The sequence below is a fragment of the Podarcis cretensis genome (assembly GCF_951804945.1).
Source record: "Podarcis cretensis genome assembly, chromosome: 3".
Classification (NCBI taxonomy): domain Eukaryota; kingdom Metazoa; phylum Chordata; class Lepidosauria; order Squamata; family Lacertidae; genus Podarcis; species Podarcis cretensis.
The window spans coordinates 82749064-82754595 of NC_137172.1; positions in this window are offsets into that span (position 1 = coordinate 82749064).

The following is a 5532-nucleotide window of genomic DNA, read 5'->3' on the forward strand; positions in this document are numbered from 1 at the left end:
GCAAAAACTGCAGCAGCCGCTCAGCACAATAGAAATAAAGATTATTTTTTTTAAAAAAAACCACAACACCTCTCTAGGTACAATCAGATTTCTTGTTTACACTCTGTTTCATCCTTCAGGTTCTTTTGTTTATTATTTTAAAAATCTAAGTTCCAGGGGCACATTATGAAATCTTTCAAGGCTATTTTCCTTTTAAAATGTGTGTGTGTGTGTGTGTGTGTAAAGTGATTGCAGTTACATCTTGAATTCTTTTCTTAACATATTACATTATGATGAATGAAAAGAATGGTACAGAATGTGATTCACGGATACCATTTCTTCTTCTGGAAAAAGTGATTTTCCTTCTGCTGTATGGCTCTTTGGGAAGCTGGATGCTACTGCTGTTAGTGAACTACACAGAAATGGGTCATAAGGTCATGCATTTGATTCATGAGCCAAGTTCAAAGTGGTTTGCAGAATTGTTAGCCTGTCAGCAGAACACGAGTTCACCACCTGTTTTAAGATTTGGTTCTAAGTGGCTCTTACATAGGAAGAGAAAAGGACATATAAACTATGTTCCACGTGTTCCTGATAGGAAATAAAGCCACAGAAAAAGTCCCAAGCTGTATTGTTTCATCACATTTATGTTACAACCAACCTCCAAGCATCACAAATAAGCACTGTAACCACAAAATGCTCTTGTGTGATAGGATCAGTAAAGAGATGATGACTTGCAGCATCCTCAATTGGACTGTAGGGGGAGCCATGGGCAAGGAATTAATGTGTTTCCCCCATCTTCTATTTTCACCTAGCTATATGTGATGTTAGGACATTTCACCCAAACTTTTCATGTTTTCCCTTATATGTAGAAATGGGATAATGATCACTTTCCAGAATAATCAAAGCTTTAAAAAGAAGCATTTTGTGTGATAATTTGTGCCAGAGAACTGTGCCTAAAGTTTTGGCTGGTTGGTTGAAATCAAGAAGCTCTGTTGGGCCACTTTCACAATGACCTCCATTGCTCCACAGTTCAGGAATGTTGCTACATGCGGCAGGAAGGAAGAGACAGGTGTGCCGACTGAAATTTTATCGTCTGTGCCACTGTTGGAAGCAAGGGATGCCTGTCCTCTTTCGCATTTGGTCATCAGATGGAGAGAGCCAAAAGGCTGTGCAATAGGGATGATGGTGCAACTGGACTTCTCCGCGACCCTTCCCCTCTGCAGGGAGGTGGGACCGATTTGGATGGTCCGCCCCCGCCACTTAATGGATACAAATGGTTTCCAGAGAGTGGTAGGGGATGCTTTATCCCATGTTGATGGCCTTTCAGCTGATTCCCTGGTGGCCTGCTGGAATGCAGAGTTAATAAGAAGTGCCCTCTCTGATTGCATGGAGCCTGGACAGCCCCGTGGTTTCCACGGAGCTGAGGGTGATGAAACAATCACTGAGATGGCTAGAGCACAGGTGGCGGAAACTCATTTTGAATCGAACAGGACACGGGTTAGAGCTCAACGTCGAGCCTACCAAGTGGTGACAGCGATGGTGAGGAGGACCTTCTTCATTGCCTCTATTGCATCTGCAGAAAACAGCAGCAGGAGACTCTTTCAGGTGGTTCACAGTTTAACAGAACAACCTTTGCCATCGGGGCCTGGTAAAGACCCCAAGATCTCCTGCAACAATTTTGCAAAGTTTTTTTGCAGATAAAGTTGCTCAGATTCGGAAACAGGTAGACTCCACCATGGGAGCAGGGCCGGGGCAAGAGAATGTTAGAATCCTGTCTAGTCAAGTTGCATGGAATCAATCCCAATCTGTTACCTCCAAGGATGTGGACAGGCTGCTTGGACAAGTGAAACCGACCACCTGTCTCCTTGATCCTTGCCCATCCTGGCTAATAAAAGTGAGCCGGGAAGGACTGGGCGATGGGCTCTGTGGGGTGGTGAATGCTTCCCTCTGTGAAGGAGCCTTCCCAGACCCGCTGAAAGAGGCGGTCATTAAACTGCTTCTTAAAAAAACATCTTTAGACCCGGCCAATATGGCCAACTATCGCCCAGTCTCAAATCTTCCATTCTTGGGCAAGGTGATTGAGTGGATGGTTGCTGAACAACTCCAAGCACACCTGGAGGATGCGGACCATTTGGATCCTTTCCAGTTGGGATTTGGGCCTCATCATGGGACTGAAACTGCCTCGGTCACACTGGCCAATGATCTCTGGCAGGCTAGGGACAAAGGTGAAAGCTGTTTCCTAGTTCTGCTGGCTCTCTCAATGGCCTTTGATACCATCGGCGATAACATCCTTCTGGACCGTCTAGAGGAGCTGGGGGCACTGTTATACAGTTGTTCTGCTCCTTCCTCCTGGGGCATGTCCAGAAAGTATTGTTGGGGGATGAGTGTTCAGACCCCTTGGCTCTCACTTGTGGGGTGCGTCAGGGTTCCGTCCTCTCCCCCATGCTTTTCAACATCCAAATGAAGCCGCTGGCTTACTCTACAGCTAGTTAGGGAGTACAAATTGTGGCATACAATAACTTAAAAAGGGCCTGCTGGATCAGGCCAAGGGCCCATCTAGTCTAGCATCCTGCTCTTACAGTGCTCAACCAGATGCCTGTGGGAAGCCCACAAGCAGGGCATGAGCGAATATGATGTTTCTTGCTCATCCAACACATGTATGTGCAGACGAAATGCCGCCAGTCTCATCCACCTGCTTGGATTTCAGTTTGAAATAAGGATGAATAAGGTGAACATGGGGTTGTGAGAAATCCCTGGAGCCCGGCTTAAGCATGCATTTTCCATACCTCCACCTGTGAACCAAGGAATCAGATGCTTCCAAGGATCCATGTTTCCTGCTTCTTGCAGGGATGCTAACCAGTTTGGGCAAAGGGGTTCTATTGCAGTTTCAGTACTTATGGGGTCTTCTTGTGGAGCAATTCTCCATTTTACTGAAGGGAGCACATTTCTTCTCCTTTGTTCTCAATGCATTGCTGAATGTCTAGCTCAGGCCAGCTACCCAGCCTGGATATAATTCAGAGAATTTTGCATACATCATTTTCTTGGCAACAGCTGCTGTGAATTGTGGCCACTCATGGGAGATGGCTCAGGCAGCCCCAAGGAGAAATCCCAGCTGTTGCATTCTGGGTTTAATGGCTACAAACTGTAAGGGATGCATTGATTCTCTCTTAGTTGTTATCAACACAGCATTTCAATTGACCGGATTCTGAGTAGTAACTGGTGCTGCCATTGTTTGCTCTCGTTCACTGAATAGGACCGGCGCTTGTTCTCATTACCTTCAGAAGGTGTGTCATCAATAAACACTTTAGTCTGAACTAATGGAGGATGCTATTTGTATTAGGTTAATGGCTCTCTTCAGGGACGCAGGTGGCGCTGTGGGTTAAAGCCTCAGCGCCTAGGGCTTGCCGATCGAAAGGTCGGCGGTTCAAATCCCTGCGGCGGGGTGCGCTCCCGCTGCTCGGTCCCAGCGCCTGCCAACCTAGCAGTTCGAAAGCACCTCCGGGTGCAAGTAGATAAATAGGGACCGCTTACCAGCGGGAAGGTAAACGGCGTTTCCGTGTGCGGCTCTGGCTCTGGCTCTGGCTCTGGCCAGAGCAGCGATGTCACGCTGGCCACGTGACCCGGAAGTGTCTCCGGACAGCGCTGGCCCCTGGCCTCTTAAGTGAGATGGGCGCACAACCCCAGAGTCTGTCAAGACTGGCCCATACGGGCAGGGGTACCTTTACCTTTACCTTAATGGCTCTCTTCAAGGTGGAATAAATAGAAGCACTTCTTTCCGTGTTAGCATCCTCTTTCATATATTCACCTTTTTAAAGGGGAAAAAAACCCTAGTTCTTAATCTTATCATTATATGCCATGGAGATGGAGGCAGATATCAAAAGCTCGATTGTCATCCATACAATTGCTTGTAAAACCCTTTTAAGAATAATGAAAGAAGATAGCATTCCATGTTTTCCTCCAATTTAATTCCTTCTTCTGTGCTGTTGCTTTCAAACAGCTAACAGTGGTGGCTAGTACCCATTGCAACTGATAGGGAGGAAGGCAGGGAGACAAACAGTAGGTGGAGCTAGAGCTAAGGATAGAAAGAGCCAATCAATTCCAGTTTTGTCCCCATTCTCCTCCTTCCTGAGCTCTACAAGGGAGACACTGAGGGAGAAGATAAACAGGCATTACGACCCCTTGGCCTGGTTTTGAGTAAGAAGGCAGGGAGGGGCAGGGGGTAGGGGTAGGGGGCTGGATGAGGGCAGACTGAGCTTGATGAGGCAGTAACCCATCTGCCGTCCACTGTTAGCTACTGCGTTTCTCTGTGGTTGTTGGTTCTTGTACCATCACTTCTTTAGCCATTGATCTGGCATGGTATTGCCACAGTCTGCAAACCCATTAAAGCATGTTGATGTTTCTTGTTGACATAATGTGGAGTTCCCTACCTATACTCCACACTGAATTAATAGCTGGGTTGTCAAATGAAGCCAAGCAAAGCAAAGCCTGGCTTGGCCTTCACCAGCGATTCTGCAGAACTCAACTGGTGAAGCTTTTAACAGAATGGAGATAAGCATTATCACCTAGAAATGTTTGCAAATTAAGCTACTGTGAAAAGCATGGGAGCAGAAGGCAGTAAAAAAAAGGGGGGGAATGACTAGGTAACGAGGGGAGAGAGGGAAAAAATTGAAAGCCTCAGGTATGAAGCTGCTGGTCAGATGCAGACAAGGGCAGAACTCCTTTACCTTGGGAATGATACGCATCTCTAATTGCTACAGGAACCTGGTCCCGATATGTAACTGCATACAGTGGTACCTCAGGTTACATATGCTTCAGGTTACATGCGCTTCAGGTTACAGACTCCACTAGTCCAGAAATATTACCTGGGGTTAAGAACTTTGCTTCAGGATGAGAACAGAAATTGTGCTCTGGCGGCACGGCGGCAGCAAGAGGCCCCATTAGCTAAAGTGGTGCTTCAGGTTAAGAACAGTTTCAGGTTAAGAACGGACCTCCGGAACGAATTAAGTACGTAACCCGAGGTACCACTGTATTGGCTTTCATTTTCATCCCTTGTAATAATACAAGCTAAGCCAAGAGGCATTAGCCGCAGATGCTTCACACCTCTTCTTGTGCAAACCTCACGTGCCAAGTCAGACATTGTCCCCAGTTGTAAAGTTAGCAACGTAGCTGCGCCCCCAGCTGCAAGGCCATCCTCCAATCCATTGTGAGCAAAAGGTATATATTCTGCTATTACCTTTGAGTCAGGACTTACAGAAATTGACAGAGGGAAACTTTTGCTGAAAACATCTGGCTAAGAACCTCTGAGATTATACTTCAATAGCACTTTTGCTTTTCCTCCCTGGCTGGCATTGAAGCGGCTAGGAAGACACATGCATCTTCATTCGTCATGCTGTTTAGAAAATGTGGCTTTGTGCTTCACAAATATTTTAATCGGGTAATCTCAAGCCATCTGGCAAAGAATAAACATCTTCTTTGTTTTAATTATGTACAGCCTTAGGTCTGATGCTAATTGACAATTTGAAAGAAGATACGGATGGCAGAGAGAGAGAGAGA